Here is a 20,708-nt window from a genome sequence, read left to right on the forward strand (position 1 = left end):
TATAGAACATATTTTAATTGTTTTGCTCAGGTGATTGGCTTAGTCATTCATCTCTTTAAAAAACCTTCATTAAATGCCTACCATGTGCCAGGTGTTGTGGTAGAGCCAGGGGATAAAGAGCAGTCCTAGTTCCTGCCCACATGGACCTTTCAATCTTGTGGAGGACAGAGATGAGTTAACAGATGAATAAAATAGTGCCACTTTAGGATGCCCCTATAGGGGAAGAAATCCAGGAGGCTGTGAACATATATAAGGAAAAGTATAGAGGCAAAACTCAAGGTTTACCTCTGGGGAAAGGTAAGTATTGGCTTGGTTAAGTTAGATGAGTAAAGGATGATCCAAGCAGTGTAAAACACTTGGCTGTAAAAGAACATGGCACATTTGAGGGAGGAAAAGATGTTCACTGTGACTGAGCCCAGATAATCTCTAAGGTCTCTTAATTCAGAGTCTTTCTTTTTATGATGTAGTTAAACTATTTAAAAAATAGGCTCTCTCCGTTTTTGAAACTGGAGGGAAAAAGGCCCCTGGTCCCTCATACTATTTGGGGAACTTCTTATATCTATCTTGTATCTGTAGATCCCATAGTTAGAGGAGCACAAGAAAAGATGAAAAGAAAAGAAATGGAGAAAAGAAGGAACAAAGAGATGAAAGTGGCCAGAAGAAGTCTCAGAGAAATAAAACAGGTAACATTTGATGGGGAATGACAGGACCATTTATAACGCTCACATTCCCTGTCTCTAATCAAAAGTTCAGATCAACCATTTCAAAAGTTCACGTCCCTAAATCGTCAGCTTGCTATCATAAAGTGTATTGTGATAATATTTTTGATAAGAGATTTAAAAATTGAATTTCTATCCTGATTCACTTCATTGGAAATCATAATAGAATTTTCTATGCTGTATTTTCATGAGTCTGTGCACTTATAGTATATGCAACCTGGAGGAAATTTAAATGCTATATTTCATTTCTAGAGGGCAACAAATAGTCACTGTAAAATTAAAACCTTAATTACATGAAGAGTCAGACATAGAGTGGGATCAGGACACAAAAGAATTGTATCTTTACTCAACTCTCACCAATTCCAGAGATTACTTTATGTATTATACAAAATACATTGCACATAATAAATCTCTCACATTTTATAAATATTTAGCTATTTTTGATTTATTTCTGCCCTACTGGCAACCGTTATGTCTCTGTTCTACATTGTGAAAGTCTGTTTATATGTCTGTGTCGACATCATCTGCTCTAGGATGGAGGCTTCTGGAAGGCAGGGATCATGTCTGTTTATTTTGCATAATGCTTAGCATAGAGCTCTGCACATGAAGCTTTATTTTTATTTGATGATGATGATTTTCTATATGTATTTCTTTCCTGTCCTGTCTTCAGATTGGCTGAATCTTCTGATAACTATATTAATCCAGTAGAACAGAGAGAGGTGGAATTAACTTTTGAATGACTGGTCAGGCTGGGCAACAGAATGTCTCACACAGCTCTTTAAGGGCTTATGCCACCACAGAAGTACCCTCTTGCAATAAGAAGAAAAATACAGAGAAGCCACCCGTGATGGTTTTCATGAAGGAAAATTTGGTGTCTAGTTTTACCATCAAGTGCTTGTCAAATAAACTTGGGATGAAATCAAGACTGAATACAGTAAACAGCAAATTCAGATAAAAACTACAGTGAAAAAGGATTCCTCTTTATTTTCATCCCTATTCTTATTTGGGACAGGTTTCTGGAATAGTGGTGGGTGGTTGAACGTAAATTTGATGAAATGGAGCTGGAGCCAAGACAATAAGGTCTCAATACTTTTTGAAGACACTCCCACTCTTGTTTTAGTAAAAACAAATTTTACTAGTGTATCTTCCTTGAAAGTGTCCAACTATTGTAATTTGCATGACTAAATTATAAAACTGAGGATCCAAAGTCATTATGTGGACACAACTATTAAGTTTAGTTTTTTTTGTTAGAATGATCCAGTTAGTAAAGAGAAATTTCCTAGACTGATAAGGTAGCTTTTTAATATTTCTTTGAAAACCTTTCTTTCCCCCCCTTACCTTGCCTTTTCTGCCCTTTCTCTAGATTTATCATGAATTTTTCTATTATATTTCAAGGAACCTTCAGGGGTTACTTGCTATATCTTTTGTTGTAGTCAGTTTTTCATGTTACTTTTTTTTGTATTAACCTATTATAAGTGACATTTCTTGCATTATTTGATTTCTAGATTCTTTATTTTAAATTTTTTTCTGTAAGCTATTGAGGTTTAATATGTAAAATAGGAATCAACTGCCAATGTTATCAATCCTGAAATTTAGATGATCATTTTTGGACTTTCAGAATGTTTCTCTTTGATTCTCCTGGGTTCCTTTGGTCAAAACTTTTTTTGAAATTTATGTTAGCATTGAAAAATAAAGATAGCCTAGGGATAATTATGCTGATGTATCTCTAAGCATTATTAGATGATTAATGATTAATTTATAAAACAGTCAAAAGTTATAATGGTAGAATATATATATATTTTGACAAGTAAAACTTTTCATGATCAATTATATATTTGTCTATTCCTGCCAATAATAAGACTTTCTTTGTAAACATTATAGAAGTATACAAAGATAAAGTTAATAATCTAGATTAAGTGTATAAACGTACTGCTTGACGGAATCAAGTATTATTCATCTATTAGGCAGATGAAGAATCAAGTTCAGAGAAGTTAAATGGCTTATTCAAAGTCACACAGCTTAGTAGGAGCTGAGGCTCAATTAAGGATTGGTTTGATTCCACTTCACTTGATCTTTCCATGACATCATTTCATCTCTTCCTAAAAAATATTTCAAATCCTTTATGATTGTTTTCTATGAATCACATTTGTTTTCTTAACCTTCAGTGAAGGTTCTTGGGTTTTTTTCAGATCAATGTTTCAGAAGAAGCCTGTAGTTTTTATCTTTCGCTTTGGAAAACAGGTTTCTGTTCCGGGACCCTGTCCCAAGATTTTAGGAATTTGATAGCATCAAAGTGAGTATAGGTATATCAGTACCCACAATGCATCTAAGAGGAAATACATTTAAGAGAAATATATTTTCAGGAACACTGAATGGAGCCCCAACATATTAATCAACAATTTGCCAGACTCTGAGAAGATTTTGATAGAGAAATTATCTGAGGTCTATACTTGCTTAACCCCTGAAACAGAAGAACAAAACCAGTCAGGAAGAGAATAGGAGAGGTTTCACTCACCTCCGCTGTGTGTCTCTGGCATGTCTGCTGGTGATCAGAATGCCGGCACAGCTTGCTTTCCTATTTTTCAAAGACTACAACTACACATAGTTTGAAGAAGAATGTTGTTCTTGGAAAGTTATACATTTTGGATCATTGACATGAAGATGTTTAGTTGTTGGCTGGATACTTCAATTCTCTTAAAACTTATAGCTCTTCTATCAGAAGCAAACATCTTGGAAACAGCATATATAGTCAAAAGATACTATCCTACCAATAACTTGCTTAGACAAATTATTTCACCTCTCCTGTTCTCAGTATTTTTTTCCAGAAATACAGTTTTTTTCCCTAATACATATACAGTATTTACATATATGTATATGCGTCTATCAATATCAGTGTGCAAGAAGTAGATATGTATATTGTGAAAAAATTTAGGAAATCTAGATAGGCAAAAAAGGAAAAAAAAATCACCGACTACAACAGAAAGCTATTAAAATTTTGATGTATAGTCTTTTGGGCTTTTATAGTACATGTATTTATACACATACATGTAAAATCACACAGAGTATACATATACAATTAATAAATGCATTTTTGAAAATGTATTCATATTGTTGAAAAATGAGGTTGTAGAGCTGAGGAAAGGAATTAAGTACTCGAACAACACCACTGAAGGTTAAGTGATATAGAACCAGTAAGGAATAGAACAGAGATGGCTGAAAGTTTAATGGTTTGGAGCAAAAGCTTGAAATAATCACAGTAAACACAGGGGTAAAAGACAGATGAAAGCAAATTGGTTAACAATGATAGATATGACACAAAGATGAGTCAAGAGAAGGGTTACTGGTGTCTATGAGGAAGAGGACCCAAATGGAGCTAAAAAAGTTTTTAGAGAATTGATACAGCAAAACTTCACTGAAATGAAAAACCAAATCTGCAGGTCAGAAAGACACATTTAACACTTAAATAGGTAAAGAAGAATCAATATCAACTCATATCCTCATTGTTACTGAGGAAAGATTTCTTCAGTCATTCACACAAAAGCAGTCATTGACCTACAAGGTAGAAAATTAGGCTGGTCTCAGACTTCTTCACAACAAAGTGCAATATTAGAGGAGCAGTGTCAACAAAGTTCTAACAAAAGAACGTATGACCCAAGAATATTGAATCTAGCCAAGTGGGTTGAGAAATAAGGCAATGGGCATATAATCCTCAAATATGAAAGAACCCAGAGAAGACAGTAGGCCCCTCTTATCCTCAGGGATAATACCCCCAGTGGGTGCCTGAAACCATGGATAGTACCCATCTTAATGTATACTATGTTTTTTTCCATCCATACATACCCATGATAAAATTTAATTTATAAATTAGGCACAGTTATAGATTAACAACAATACTAATAAAATAGAACAATTCTAATAATATACTGTAGTGAAAGTTACTATAGATCTTAGCCACCTCAGTATATGATTTTTTTCTTTCTTGAGAACTTTCACCTTTTCACTTAAAGGAAGCGTTTTATGGCTTCTCTTTGGCATATTGGAGTTGCCAGCATCACTACTCTTGTGCTTTGGGTCCATTATTGAGTAAAATAAGGGTTACTTGAACACAAGCACTGAGATATCATGACAGTTGATCTGATAACTGAGTGGACTACTAAGTGACTAATGGATGGGATAGTGTATACAGCGTGGATACGCTGGACGAAGGGATGATTCACATCCTGGGTGGGATGGAGCAGGATGGCTTGAGATTTCACCAGCCTACTCAGAATGGCTTGCAGTTTAAAACTTATGAATTATTTATTTCTGGAATTTTCTATTTAATACTTTCGGACTGTGGTTGACTGAGGTTAACTGAAACTGTGGATAAGAGGGCACTACTGTATAGCATCTGTGAGATCTTTCTGACAAACCTGCTTGTTAAAATTTAGCCATCCAAGAGATGAATCAAAATAAAAACTGGTTGTGAATATTGAATATAAACTTAAGATTTAGAAACTATAGAAACTGTGGTGACAGAACAGAATGTAACTGTTAGACATCATGGCAAAGTAGAACAGAAATTGGGAGGTAGGTGGAAGGGAAGTGGAAATTATTAACTTCTTTATCTTTAAGAGCAAGAATTCAATCAATACTGTCTAAAATTTAAAATAGTTTTAAAGTAATATTAACTTACTTTTTATGGTTTTTTACCATTTTTCTTAAACTTAGAGGGATTTTTTACAATTGATTTTTTTGAGTGTAGAAGCATTTATCTAAGGTTTAAAATTTCTTCAGTTTCATTTTAACTTCTGTTAAATTCAGGTAAAATTAAAATTGGTATTTTTTATTTTTAAAAGTGTGTACACTCTTATCCCAGAAATAGTACATTGATTTCTGTTCATCCATCTCTCCATCTGTATATGTAAATAGCTGTCTGGAATGATATTCACTACATTTTAATACTGAATATTTCTCAGTGGTGAGATTTTGGATCATTTTGCATTTTCATGATATATTTTGTATTATTTGAATGTTGATAGTCAGAATGTTTTAGTGAAAGTAATACAATGAATTTATTACCCTGAAAAATAGATTTGTACTTACACACAGTTTTTTTTAATACACATTTTAGAATATCCTCGTTTCTTTTTAAATTTATTGTGACCTTTTTCTCTTACCATCATATTTAAGATTTTATTTTTCCTTTTTCTCCCCAAAGCCCCCTGGTACATAGTTGTATATTTTTAGTTGTGGGTCCTTCTAGTTGTGGCATGTGGGACGCCACCTCAGCAAGGCTTGACGAGTGGTGCCATGTCCGCGCCGAGGATCTGAACCGGTGAAACCCTGGGCCGCTGAAGCGGAGTGCGCCAACTTAATCACTTGGCCACGGGGTCGGCCCCACGTGCCATCATGTTTAATAACTGCATGGTATTTTATGGACATGTTGTATTTCTTCTTCCAATCCTGATCTCAGTTTCTTCACCTGTAATGACAGAGTTGGATCAGACTAGTAGTTTGCAATCTTTTTCTTTAAAGTATAGAACCTTTACATCAAATAAAACAATTTATAACTCTTGGAACGTAGTTTCAAAGATGTATGGATTAGGTAATTTCTGAGGTTTATTCCATTTTACCACAAACACTAGTTTTTTTCCTTAGGAATATTTTTTTGAGTGACTGCTTTCCATGTGTTAAAAAAAAAATCAGGTAATAGTCATGATCTTAAGAGTTAGAGTTTAGAATTTTAAAGTGAAAAAGAGGGGCCTTTAAAAACCATCCAGTCTATTTCCCGAAGTTTTAGATATAAGGAAACCAAACTTAAGTCGCTTGGCTAACAATACATAGCCAACTGAAATGAATGAGACTTGAGCCCAGATCTTCTGACTTCCTAAACTATTCTTTGCTCTTCAGTACATGTAAATATATATGTTTTTAAATGATAGGCAGGAAAGATGTAATTTTATCATAACCTATTTCACATGTAGACTAACTTGTAAATGTCAGGAAATACACTTAATTTATAATGTATTTCTTTTCTTCCTCATAAAAAGAGATCAGCAGTGCAGGCATTATTGAACTCAAGTTCCAGGAGTTAGAAAGGAAAGTGAGTGGGATTCTGGCGAGGAAGAAAGCATTTACTTGTCAAAGATTTGGAATTTACTGTGGTTGCTGAGATTAAAATAAAACTAAAACTTGACTTGGCAGAGGATTAAAAACAAAGCAGCTCCAAAGTGTGTGCACATCATGGCGAAGATGCCATTTTCCCTTCAGGCATCCAAGGGGGAGGGAAGGCTGTTTCTTTGTGTTGCTGGAGCTGATTGATTTAGTTATGATTTCAATATGCCTATGAGCAAACCCCAGAAAACATTGTACAACAACATTAACCAGAACAAATGGTGCTTTTTATCCTATATGCCCCCACCTTAAGGTTTTTCAAATAAAACAGCAGTTTTTTGTTTTTTATTTCTTTCAGATTGTTTAAACGGCTCTGATTATGTTTGACTATTGGGTGTGGCGGGTTTTAGAATCTTAAGTGGTAGTGCAGGTTCCTGAACAAGAAAGAGAATTAAAGGTGATGTGACTTGATTATTGGAATGTGTAGAATGTAAAGTTGTGAGAGGTATTATGGTCTGCCGCAGGCTGCTCTTAGTAATAGACCTTCTTGTTAAAAGTCCTATTATCATTGGAAATTTATTTTGGAAACTACTGAAGAAGACCTTTGACAGAAAAGTAAAACAAACCACTTTGTCTCATATTTCCTTTCCACATAGGCACTTTGAAGAGATATCTTAAATATTGTCAGTTCTCAATTTTCCTGGGATAGCTGAGCATTATCACCATCCTTGCAAACTTGAATTAAAGGCACATGATAATGAACTAGGTGCAGCACAGAGAAAGTTAGCAAACAAGATCCTTATCTGTTTGGAGCTTACTAAGAGTTGATATCCTAGCGTGTAGTTCAACAAATCCCAAACTCATTTTTCCACACACTCTCTAAACACCCCCCTGTATTCTCTGTGCTTTTTAATGGCCTCCCCATCCTCTCAGCTGGAAACCTCCCCTTCTTGAGTTCTTCTGTTCCCTGAGTCTCCACAACCAATCTTTCAACAAGTGCTGTCTCTTCTGTCTCCAAAATTGCTTTTGAATATGTTTGTTTCCTTTTCTCCATTCTCATAGCCATTGCCCTGTTCAGGCCTTTTTATCTTTCATTTCAATTCTTAGGAGAGCGGCTTATCTACTTTCAGGCTTTCCGTTTTCCCATCCATCCTCCATACTGCTGTCAAATATCTTTTTTTAAAGAGAGATCTAATCATATCATTCTCTGACTTAAAAATCTTTGATGGGACCCCATTGTGTTCCAGGGATAAAGTCTAAACTCCTTAGTTTGTCATGCAAGCGTTTCATAGTCTGGCCCCAATCTACTTATTCTCCCCTCATTTTCCACCACAATTTCCCTCCCACCCCCACTCTCTGTTGCCAAACACACATATTTACTCTTGTCCCAGCAGCTTCCTCATAGTTCCCTGAGCTTGATGTCTCCTTGTGCTTTTGATCATACTGTTCTTTGCCCCATACACACAGAATCCTCTTCCCTGACTGATAAACTACTGTATGGAGGAAATGAGGAAACCTAGATTTTACAAAGAATGCTGTTGACAAAATAAGCCAGGAGAATCATGCCATGTGCACAGAACCAAGCAATAAGTGCAACCATTAGAGCAGAGTTCAGATTAGTAGCTGCCTCCTGCTACTCCCTGCTGTGGCCATCTAGGAGGAAGGACTTGATTTCAGAAGGTATGGGAGCCAGAGCCGTGGTGAAACTGGTTTGTAACATTATTAAATGAATGCCTCCTTCCTATGAATACAAGTAGTCAGGAGCCAGCTTTTATTTTTATAGCTGGAGGATAGAGGAAAAGAGCCATAGTAGATTCCTGGTGTAGTAGTTAAGTTCAAGAGTTAAGAGAAAACCCATTACCCTCATCTACCTACTGCTTCCTACCTTTTTTCACTTTCCAAGGGAGTAAAGAATGGAACCACAGGACTAAGAGCCTTCACATTGAAGCATTGTTTAGTCAGCAGGATAGAGCCAGAGATGGTGAGTTTAAGGAGTAAACTGAATGAAAGAAAACAACAGCTTTTAGAGCTCATGAGGAAGCAGAGGCCTTTCTCATATCTGTGCCGAGGCATGCTGTACTCAACCTTTGCATATTCCTGATTAACTTTTGTCCTTTTGTACGCACACATCTGATTCTTTTTTAAAAATTATTTTTTTCGGGGCCAGCCCAGTGGTGCAGTGGTTAAATGTGCAGTGGTCCACTTCGGCGGCCCAGGGTTCGCCAGTTCGGATCCCAGCTGTGGACATGGCACCGTTTGGCAAGCCATGCTGTGGTGGGCGTCCCACGTATAAAGTAGGGGAAGATGGGCGTGGATGTTAGCTCAGGGCCAGTCTTCCTCAGCAAAAAGAGGGGGATTGGCAGATGTTAGCTCAGGGTTAATCTTCCTCGAAGAAGAAAAAAATTATTTTTTTCATGTAAGTAATATATTAATATATTCAAAACATTCAGAGCATCTGTGAAGACTACTTTGACATTCCCCTCACCACCATCATCCCCAATTCAAGTTACCTCCCCACCAACACTGGAAAAGGACGACTATTTTCAGTTTTGTGTCTGTCCTTCAGACCTTTTTCTATACCTTGACTTAGAGACAGGTGTATGGATAGATAAATAGGCTTATGAAAGACATATAGTATTGCTTTGTGTGTGTGTTTGTGTGTGCTTTCCCCACAAAAACGGTATCAAGCTTACTGCCTCTCATTTGACAAACTCACTTTTTGGATTCTACAACATATCTTCAAGATCTTTTCATATTGATACATACAGATGATTTATCTCATCTTTTTCAACTTCTACCACGTAGTATTATGTTGAGGGCTAGCTTGACTTTTCCCGCTTCTCTTGGTAGTTGCATATGGACAATTAAAAGGTAAAAGAAAAAAAAATACAGCAAGCAAGTATTGATTCTGATGCCAATTAAATAAGGAAGAAGCTTGCAATTGCTGGCTGGGGGAGGAATGTTTTCCTTAAAAATTAGACCAACTTAGAAACACTGTTGGACCCAGTTCAAAGGACATCGTTGACATTAACACCCTCTCCCCTCCCTTTCCCTTACCCCACCTCCCAATTACTGGCATTACTGGAAATTACATGTAACTAGGGCTCTTTGTGGTGTGTATACATCTGGTTTTCCCTTTTCCATATGCTTAAGTTCTCTCTCCTCAACTGCTTCTGTTTAGCACTTAATTAAAATTCTCAAATTAATTCAAGAAGCAAATTTGAAATCTGTACAATCAGGGGGTTAGGTGATCTTTTAGAGCTTTTACAGCTCTAGGATTCTTTTAAGTTATAGGCGTAATTTTATTTCAGAGAATGCATTCTGATAAACTGAAACTTTTCTGTGCTTGATTTAGGTTGTAGTTAATTGTGAATATACATAATTTAATAATATTGAAATAGATGAAACTTATGCTACTTGTCACTGTTCCTTGAAGAATATTTATAATGATCACTTAATGTTCAAAGTAAACCACTCAAAGGATTTCAGAGCTGTCAAGTATTATTGCCACTAAACTATAGGCTTAACTAGATTGGACTACTAATATCTGAATTTTTTTTTTTTTTTTACTATAGAAAGCTAAGTATAGGACTGAGTCAAAGTGAATGGGAGTTTCTGAGAAAGTACTTGTGAGATGTTAGTATGTATTATATGATTTTGAGTGTTTAAAGATTTAAGAGGTACCATCATATACCAGGAGCAGAGGGTTGGGAGTCAGGAATGGGGGAATCAGTCCCAGCCCATCACTGACTGTCTTTGTGACTGCAGGTCACTCCTTGCTCTTAAATTTTCCCGTCTGTAACATGTAGTGGATTATTTCTGACTCTTAACTTACTCAGGGATGTTTTGTGAAATAATAAAGATAACCATTGCCAATTATTTTGTGTCCCTTGGTAGAGATTCTGTATAGATTAATGGCAGCAGTACCGTAGTTACTGCATTAGTTAAGAAAGCTCTTGAAAGTGAGAGAAGTACCTAGAATAGGTCATCTAAAGTTTTTGTTTATTGTTTCTCTTAGGCCAGTGAAGAGCATTCTGTGTTAGGTAGAACAATGCTGAAAACTATTATAAAAGCAGAGGTTTGTGACATTGTTGGAGCCAATCCATGATGTTTATAGCTCTTTCCAACTGTAATGTTCTGAGTCATTTGTGCCTTTTACAAAAGTTAGTGACTCACCTTTTAGTTTTTTTTTTAACGTTTGTAATTTTCTGTTTGTTCGAATATTCTCCATGAGTTCTGTCATTTAGATAACCTTGGAATAGAAAGTCATATCTAAAATTTGCTGCTTTACTTGAATTCTAACCCTTTCTGTGGAGTTATTGTGTGAGGTTCTCTTTCTAAATTCTACTTTTCACCTTCTTGTGATTGGTTGCTTTTGTTATAAAAATACGTGAAAGACTCTTAATCTCCTTGAAAAATATCTGTTATTCTTTTGGTTGTTGCAAAACACCAGTAAACTTCCTTTTTAAAGAAAAAACAATTGTCGATAAAGGAGATATTTATTTGAAGGAAGAGTTTAAAGAAATGCATTCTTTTCTTATTGTACTTCTTTCTAAAGTGATGTCACCCCAGGGGGTGTAAGAATTCTTTCAAAGCTTAATGTCCAGCTGGTGAACCAAACTGACACTTGATTGCATAAAGTCCATGGTGTTTGCTGTGTGTTTTCTGCATCTGGAGACTATTCTGTTATGATGTGAAAAATTGAGATTATAATTTTTAAAGTATATATTCCACAATCAAAGTATTTTATAAACACATATGAATGTTGTTCAACGTATAACTATGCTGAAATGGAGTGGTCATGTTTATAACTTGGTAGGTAAGTGACTCTGGAATGCTTCAGACCCGTCTCAGCTGAGGCAAGACATTTTGAACTGATGTTGTAAGGAAGGGTCTGTTTCCCTATTCAACAGTTTCATATGGATTTAGAAAGATAGCTCGTGTTTGGTTAGTTCCAAATTTAAGTTTGTTATACTTCTTATGCCAGTAGAATATGTTTTCTTTCTATCTGCAGATTTAGTAGAGTTGCCCTTGGAATATGGCTTTCTAGGTTAAAAAAAGTTACTTTTTTGATTCCTCTTGAACTTTAGAATTCAAATCAGTGAAGTAACCGAGAAGGGCAATTAGACAGGATATGTATCCGTTGACATGCTTTACGTCTCTGTTGTTTTTCCTTTCTTTGCCTGCACATTTAAACTGAATTGCAGCTTTGTACTGAAGAATAAATTACTATTAAAATAAAGGCATCTGGGGGCCGGCCCAGTAGCCAAGTGGTAAAGTTTGTGTGCTCCACTTTGGTGGCCCAGGGTTTCACCAGTTGGAATCCTGGGTGCGGCCATGGCACTGCTCTTCAAGCCATGCTGAGGTGGCATCCCACATGCCACAACTAGAAGGACCCACAACTAAAAATACACAACTATGTACCAGGGGGCTTTGGGAGAAAAATAAAATCTTTAAAATAAAGGCAGCTTAATAGGATTCTAGAAAATTTGGAAAATGGAGAGGGGAATGAACTGTAGTAGATAGGCTTTGAGCTGGGTCTGGAAGAATACATAGTTACTGCTGTATCCCAGACTGCCCCTTGGACACTTTTGTTCTGTGTGACTGTTGTATGTTATATATTATATGCCTGTGTGGGTCATCCTGCCTTGGTGGAAGGAGCTGGATATTTATTCTCTACTTAGAATATAATCTTAACATGTGGACTTGAGTGAGTCACATCGCTCTGCCTTGCCTTAATTTCTCTATGTGTGAAATGATAATAACTATATAATTTGAGAGTTATTTAATTCAGTAGAGGCAAACCTTTTAAAGTTATAGGGATGACTCTCACTATCAATGGATTTAAGATAGAAGATAGCATTGTCACATTAGTGCTTTCTTCTACCTTTAAGAATGGAACCACATTTTGGGAGGGGGGCATAAAAATAATGATTAGGCACCCAAGATGGCTTGAGTGTCTTATGCATGTTCTAACTGGCAATAATCTTAATTGTCTTGTATTCAGCATCTGGTTTATACATGAGACCCCTATAATTAACCAGTAGTACTTCTCGGCCTTGTCTTTCAGGAAGATTTATAGTATAGCTAAGGTGATGTTAGCAGGTAGAAGACTGAATAGCTAGCTCTCTTAACTTAAAAAAATTTTGTCTCCCTGATACCAATATTGTTAAAATAAAATATGATTGTAAAAAATAGTTTTCCCTCTTCATTTGACGTGATTGATTACTATCTGAACAATCTAAGAAGCTTAAGCTTCTTGGGTGTGGTTCTAGAATTTTAGGAAAGCTGAGAAGAACCTAGATTTTAGAGGGGATGGTTTGTGATGTGTTCTGGAGTGTTATGCAAGGAAGAATTGTTAGGCCAGGTGCCTTTCATGTCTGTATCTGCCCGAGTGAAAAACCGTAGAGGCACGAGTTTGTCTCAGTAAAGTTTTCATATGTTCTCTTCCAGGGGAAAATGACTTTTTAATATATGCAAGAGTCCAAATACTTTATAGGTAATCAATATTAAAAAAAGGTGAGTTTGTTTTCTTATTGGTTATCAAGTTGATACACCCTTCTGTTGCTATGTTCTGCTTAAACCATAAATATGAGAGAAATCTGTTAAATCAGGATTTGTTGAAATGAAATCTGTTAATTACATTAGACCTCTTTGGTTTTATGTGGAACTGTTACCATGGCATGAATTGAGAGCTGATTGTGCAACCTACTCATTTGGAAAATTCTTTACCCTCAAATTTTGCTTCAAATCCATGACTTTAATGGAAAGGGCATGGTAAGAGGCAACAATAGATTTTTAAGCCTAACTCTTTCCCTTAAAAGTCCCTCGGTAATCAAATTGCCTTGTATTAATAGATCCCAACAAGGGTTTGGGATTGGTTAGTTTCAGGACATCTTATCTAAACACTCTTCTAGGGACAGGTCTATGTTGACTAGACCCATAGGAATCAAAATTATCAACATAGTGATGACAGTGTAATTAGCCACATCTATCGGCGGTGTATAATCAACCATATCTGTGACTGCTGAAAGGTCCACTGTGGTAAAAGTTCTGGCTCTACCCTTGACTCTCATTAATGACCCTAAGGATTTTGGTCTGAACTCTGTAAGTGGCCTTGACTGTAACCTGGAATCTACTCTGTACTTCTAGGTAAATAGTGTGCAAAGTTAGGAAACTAGATCAAAACAAAACTAACTTTACAGCTAGGATAAATTATGATAGAGTGAGAAATTGGCAGTGAGAAGTTTTAGTGACTAGGACCCTAAAAGAAGCTTAAATAAGTGCTTGTTGCTGCATTCAGGCTTTTTCTTTTTAAACTTTAGTCTAAACCGCTGAAGTAGATTTTATGTAAATTGTCCATGCTAAATATTTGTGTTGTATATTCCTATTCCTTTGTACTTCCCATTTGATGAAGTTTTCAAGCTGTGGTTTGCTGGAGGGGAAAAAAACCCCAAACCCAAACCGCATAGGACAAATTGAATTACAAACCTGGTGTGGTCTTTTAACTCAATTACATCTAATTTGTGTTATTTTAGTCATCCTGGGTGGCAGCTGTTCTGCGTGAATGCGCACAAACATTGTCAATGTAAGAATTTGTCCTGTAACTCCTTAAGATTGGTGGTAGCCTATTTCTATTTTAAGGGGCAAAGTTATAGATTAATTTGGTGTATCAGGACTATTTTAAAATTAAAAATTTAGTTCCTTAAGTTGACTTAAAATATTGAGCGTCTAATGTTTATTTTAAATGTTAATGTTTTTATAACTTCACTTCATTTTCCTATTTCTTATGCTTCTACTTAAGTTTCTCCTAAAAATAGCCTCTTAATTACTTAAATTCAGGCAATTTTCAATTTGAGGGCAGGGGAATATGGAATTTTAGATTTTGATATACCCAAATAAATATTTTGAAATTCTAACTCAAAATTTGGAATGATCTGAGAAGAAAGACATGAAAGAATGTGGATTCAGGATTGTTCAGTTCATTGTAATTGAGATGGAGGTTTCAGTTAGCATTGAGTTAGGACTGAGTGTGAATTTACAGTTGAATATACGGAAATGAAGACATTGATATCTAAGAGACCCATGCAAAAGCTGACACAGGAACCTCTTAGCTGAATGCTGTCTAACAATTGATACTAACTTGACCTTCGCTCATCTTTCTATCTTTAATTATTATTTTTATTTTACTTTCTGGAGAGTCATCTTTTGAGCAAATAGCCGGTTTGGTTCACTGAGTATTACTAACCTGGACAGGAAAAGAACACTTACATGTCTTCTTAGTATTAGAAGTGAAATATGCAGAATATAAATGCAGAAGAGAACAAACATAGTAGAAGGACCTCAACTAGTTTTCTAAGGTGGACAAATGGGACAATGCTAACTAGAGAATTACAGTGAAGAGATACTGTCCAACGGAGACAGGAATAGAAGAAAAATCTTAATTCCTCAAAAATGATCTATGATATATAAATATGTTTGCAAAGACATTGTCTTTCTACAACATTCAGTAATTTTCAACTGGCAACTGGACATCTGCTATGGATTAGGTATTGTTCTAGGTACTGAGACCTGAAAGATGAATAAGCAACAGGTCCCAACTTGAGAGGAACTTACATGTAGTAGGGATGGCAAACATGTAACAATGATTTATAGCACCCTGTGGTAGCTGATGTGACAGAGGTTTGAATAAATTCAATGCTTCTTATTTTGTTATAGGGTGAGTATAGGACTAAAGTTAGGATATTAGATCAAAACAGAAGTGTATTTTTATTTTATTTTTTTTATTTTGGAAGATTAGCCCTGAGCTAACATCCGCTGCCAATCCTCTTCTTTTTGCTGAGGAAGATTGGCCCTGAGCTAACATCCGTGCCCATCTTCCTCTGTTTTATATGTGGGGCACCTGCCACAGCACAGCTTGATAAGCAGTGCGTAGGTCTATGCCCAGGATCTGAACCAGCGAACCCGTGGGCCACTGAAGCAGAGCACATGAACTTCACCGCTAGACCACAGGCTGGCCCCCAGAAGCGTATTTTTTTTTAAATACTCACTACTATATGTGAGACTTATACCTTTCACTAGCCATTTATCAGTTACTAGTTGACCCATAGACTTAGGAATATAAATTGTGTAAATTTGTGGTATCTGTCAGCTGCCTACACTACTTCCTTACCATTCTCTTCCTAAGGAAGAAAGTAACAATTTGATCACCATTTATTTTAAGTTTTTTTTTGTACATTATCTCATTTTAATTAGTTGTGAACTACTTATACCAAGTTCAATAACATTTTTTAAACTTTTACCATCCTATATTTCTCTTTTATATCTGACCCTCACTATCTACCTATCTACTACTAGGAACTCTTTTTCTCCTAGTTTTCAATGGCAGTGTATTTTTTGGTTCCCTTCCTGCCTGTCTAACCTTATATGGTGTCCCCCTTGCTGGCTTCACTTCTACATTAGTTATCTATGCTATAAAAAGTTACCCTGAAATTTAGTGGCTTAAAACAATGAACATTTATTATCTCTCAGTTTCTATGGGCCAGTAATACCATATCTGTCTTATTCACATGCACATGATAAACATTCAGACTTTCAATAAATGTTGTTGAATGCTTCATAAATGGATGCTATTATCCTAGTTGAGGTTTTCATCACTTCACACCTAAATGGCTCCACCAACTTCATTGCTGTTTTCCAATCTTTACCCCCACAGGGCTGTTAACCCACTCTTTCTAAAGTTATTCGTACTGCTGCTTCCCTGATCAGTAACCAATTGTGACTCTCATTGGCCTGATCTTTAAGTTTATGTTGGTTTTCTTGGCATTCAAAGTGTCACCTTCTTTCTTTCTTTCTTTTCTTTCATTCCTTCCTTCCACCCTTGCCAATCCTCCTCTTTTTGTTGAGGAAGACTGGCCCTGAGCTAACATCTACCCATCTTCCTCTAGTTTATCTGCGGGACGCCTACCATAGCATGGCTTGCCAAGCAGTGCCATGTCCGCACCCAGGATCCGAACCGGCGAACCCCGGGCCGTCGAGGCGGAATGTGTGAACTTAACCGCTGTGCCACTGGGCTGGCCCTGCATCACCCGCTTTATTCAGCTGTGTTTCTTAACAAACACTTGCTTTACTTAACCTAGTTATTTATACTTTATATAAACCAACGCCTGTCCTCATTCCTACTACTGTGTTCAGTTTTACCCTTTTCTTGCCTATATTCTGATTTATTTCCTTACCTGTAATGCTTACTCTCCTTTGTTTTTTCATATCTGATTCTCTTGTAGCTCAAATATCATTCTCTTTCTTCCACTTTTTTCATAAAGCCATTTTGGACTTTTTCTGGCCCACTCTAGTTTTTAAATCTTTAACTTCCTGTTATAGTAATGCTGAATACCAGTGTATTTCTTTATCTTTAGTTTGAGTTAATTTCCCATCCCAGCTAGAATTCCAGTTATCTGAGAGCTAAATCGTTTCACTTTCCATGCCTCTATTTACTGTGCTCTGTAAGTACATATTGGTTGACTGAAAATTAGAAAATTTGACTCAACTGTCAAAAATGCTCTTTTTGATGCTGCTAAATGAATTTTAACTCCAAGAGCCATAAAGACAGTTTGGAACTACATTTCATCATTTTCCTGAAGAATCATTGCTATATGAAATGATTAATTTAAAAAAATTTCCCATCGCTGATCATCAGGGAAATGCAAATCAAAACTACACTAAGGTATCACCTTACACCCATTAGAATGGCAAAAATAACCAAAGTAACAAATGTTGGAGAGGTTGTGGAGAAAAAGGAACTCTCATACACTGCTAGTGGGAATGCAAACTTGTGCAGCCACTGTGGAAAACAGTATGGAGATTTCTCAAAAAATTAAAAATAGAAATACCATATGACCCACCCATCCCACTACTGGATATCTATCTAAAGAACTTGAAATCAGCAATTCCAAAAGTCCCATGCACCCCTATGTTCATTGCAGCATTATTTACAATAGCCAAGACGTGGAAGCAACCTAGGTGCTCATCAACTCATGGGTGGATAAAGAAGATATGGTGTATACACACACACACACACACACACACACACACACACACACACACAATGGAATACTACTCAGCCATAAAAAAGGATAAAATCATCCCATTCACAACAACATGGATGGACCGTGAGGGTATTATGTTAAGTGAAATAAGCCAGATAGAGAAAGACAATCTCTGTATGACTCCACTCATATGTGGAAGTTAAACATGTAGACAAAGAGAACAGATTAGTGATTACCAGGGGAAAGCCGGGGTGGGAGGCGAGTACAAAGGGTGAAGGGGTGCACCTACAGCACGACTGACAAACAATAATGTACAACTGAAATTTCACAAGGTTGTAAACTATCATAATCTCAATAAAAAGTAAAAAAAAAAAAAAAATCCCTCTGGCTAACTATCAAAACTGGCTTTTAGCCTTGAACTATCAAAGTGAAACTATCAGAATCACCTAGAGCAGAACAGGTATTAAGTAGCAAGCGATTCAAGGTCTCTGATCCCTAGCCTGCTCCACCTATGGGCTTGGCCAAGTCCTTTGGCTTAGATAAGTAGGACAAAGAATGTGCTTTTGTCTTCTCCCTCTTGAAAGTTTCATAGATTTGTTTCACAAACAAAGGGCAATAATTGAAATTTTGTGTCAGCATCTTCTCATTCACCTAGAAAAGTTAATGTCAAGTGATAATATTAACCAAAATATAGGTACACATACAGCCTGAAAATAATGTTGGGACTAACTGTGTTCCATAAAATTCTTGGTATACTTTGTACCAGCCCTGAGGAATGAGGTCTGAGAGCCAGTGGGAGGTAAAGCCCCAGTTCTTTTGGTAACATTAAGTTTAGTTCTGTGCTTTTGCTAAGATAGAATTCTATTCACATTATTAGTTTTTACCAATATTCCTTTGTATCCTGTTATTTTTTATTCTCCCTCTTTCTCTACCTTTCTGTTCCTCTTCCTTATTTCCTCCTAAAGCCATAAATAGCATGTTTGGTCATGGCTAGAATATAAGAGGAACATTCAAATTTTTATTATAGCCAACTCAAATTCTTTTTAGGTTTTTATTTTAGGATTGATTTATAATATCAAGTCTGTGATTTAGGTTACTAGTTGCACATTAATAAGCCATCCCTGTGGCTAAATTACTGGTGTTTATATAAAAATGTTTTTTTTCCCCTTGTTATTTGTTCATGTAGGTGTTTCAGCCAAGGTTCCTGTCTGTAGCACTGGAATATTTGAATTAGAGAAATTAAGGAAGTTGAAAAGGTTTAAGCTCTTGATTCTTGCCGTTTATCCTTATAGCTAATGACTTTTGGATATGTTTCCTGGAGAAGATAAAGAATATCAGTTGTGAACTTACCTGGTTACTGCCCAGATCACCTCAGTTCATACATCCTGCCTCTGCATTCCCTCCTCTAGATCCCCTGCGCCTGGAAGGGCTTCCTCATGAAGACGAGGCCCGTGGCAATAGCTCTGACTGTTAACGTCTTTTAGCTTTCTTCTTTACTCCTCCCGTACTTTTCCCTCTATACTCCTCTTCCCTACCCAGTGGGGAACCTTCAGCTGTGTTTAAAGGTAAAAGAGGTAAAGAAGTGGGAGAGGAGAGAGAGTGAGGGAGAGGCAGAGACAGACATGAAAAAAGTCAGGAAGAAGTATGAGTGTAGTCCTGAGTGGACTCCACTGCTTTTTCTAACTGCTGCCTTATTCTGTCTTGTCCCTGTTGCCACCACTTTAATATTTCTAAAAAGAGCTTAAGGGCTGGCCCCATGGCCGATTGGTTAAGTTCACATGCTCTGCTGCGATGGCCCAGGGTTTCACCAGTTGGAATCCTGGGTGCGGCCATGGCACTGCTCATCAAGCCATGCTGAGGCGGCATCCCACATGTCACAACTAGAAGGACCCACAACTGAAAACATACAACATGTACCGGGGGGCTTTGGGGAGAAAAAGGAAAAATAAAATCTTTAAAAAGAGCTTAAAGTAAAATTAAACAAATTCGTTTGAATTTTAGTCCTCAATACTCAAATAAAAGTACTTTTCTAAAAATCTCCAGTGATGTCCTCAAGATCAAATCTCATGATTTTTCCTTAGTCTCTATCTTCCTTGATCACTCTGCTGCATTTTATACAAATTTGAACATTCCCTTCTTGAAAAAAGGAAAAGGCTTATTGAATACAACGTTGCCACATGAAACCTTGTGTAATCAGCCTCATTTGAAAGTGCACATTTCATTTGATGGTATTTGCAAATTGTCTCCCCCCCCCGCCAAACTTACAGTATAAAAATGCTTCCATATGCTAAAAGCTAGTCTACTCATTTTGCTGAAGGAGAAAAAAAGAAAAATATACTTTACTGACTTGTTGTCTTATAAACATGCAGCTGCAGTGCGGGCAGATTTGGCAGTGGCAGCCCTTCAGAATTCACTGTAAACAACTCTGCAGCCCTGAGGCCTCACTACTGTTCACGATGAGTGTGGAGAGTCGTTTTTGCCCCACAAAAGTAAATTGTTGAAAATGTAATTGTGATTTGTATATGGTTCTAAAATATTTAAATACAGTTAAAACATAGTGTTAAACTCTGATTTCTAACAGACGTGAACATTTTAAATAACTAAATGCTTTTGCTTTCAGATTCTTTAGGTATCTCAAGGCATTTATTTCAGTAGCCACTACTCTGGTCTGGGCCCCCGACCCCTTATGCCTGAATTATAGCGATGGTCTCTTCCCTGGTCTCCCTAACATTAGTCATTCTCCCTTTTAACCTCCTACCTGGTGCTATGGGACAATCTTTCCTAAATAACATTATGCCTTTTCCTATCAACCGATCTCCTTTATCCTAATCTCACCAATATTTCTCTC

General features: G+C 36.6%; 1 protein-coding gene and 1 long non-coding RNA gene across 17 annotated transcripts in view; both read left to right on the top strand.

Moving 5' to 3' along the window:
* The window catches only part of RAD51B (RAD51 paralog B), a 672,310-nt gene that overhangs the window by 107,810 nt on the left and 543,792 nt on the right, over positions 1-20,708 (top strand). The window lies entirely within an intron of this gene.
* Positions 575-20,369, top strand: LOC138920608 (uncharacterized). The gene is made up of 3 exons (XR_011432066.1): positions 575-683; positions 13,269-13,334; positions 20,230-20,369. It is a non-coding gene; the product is annotated as an uncharacterized lncRNA (long non-coding RNA).

This window comes from Equus caballus, chromosome 24 (assembly GCF_041296265.1).
Source record: "Equus caballus isolate H_3958 breed thoroughbred chromosome 24, TB-T2T, whole genome shotgun sequence".
NCBI lineage: Eukaryota > Metazoa > Chordata > Mammalia > Perissodactyla > Equidae > Equus > Equus caballus.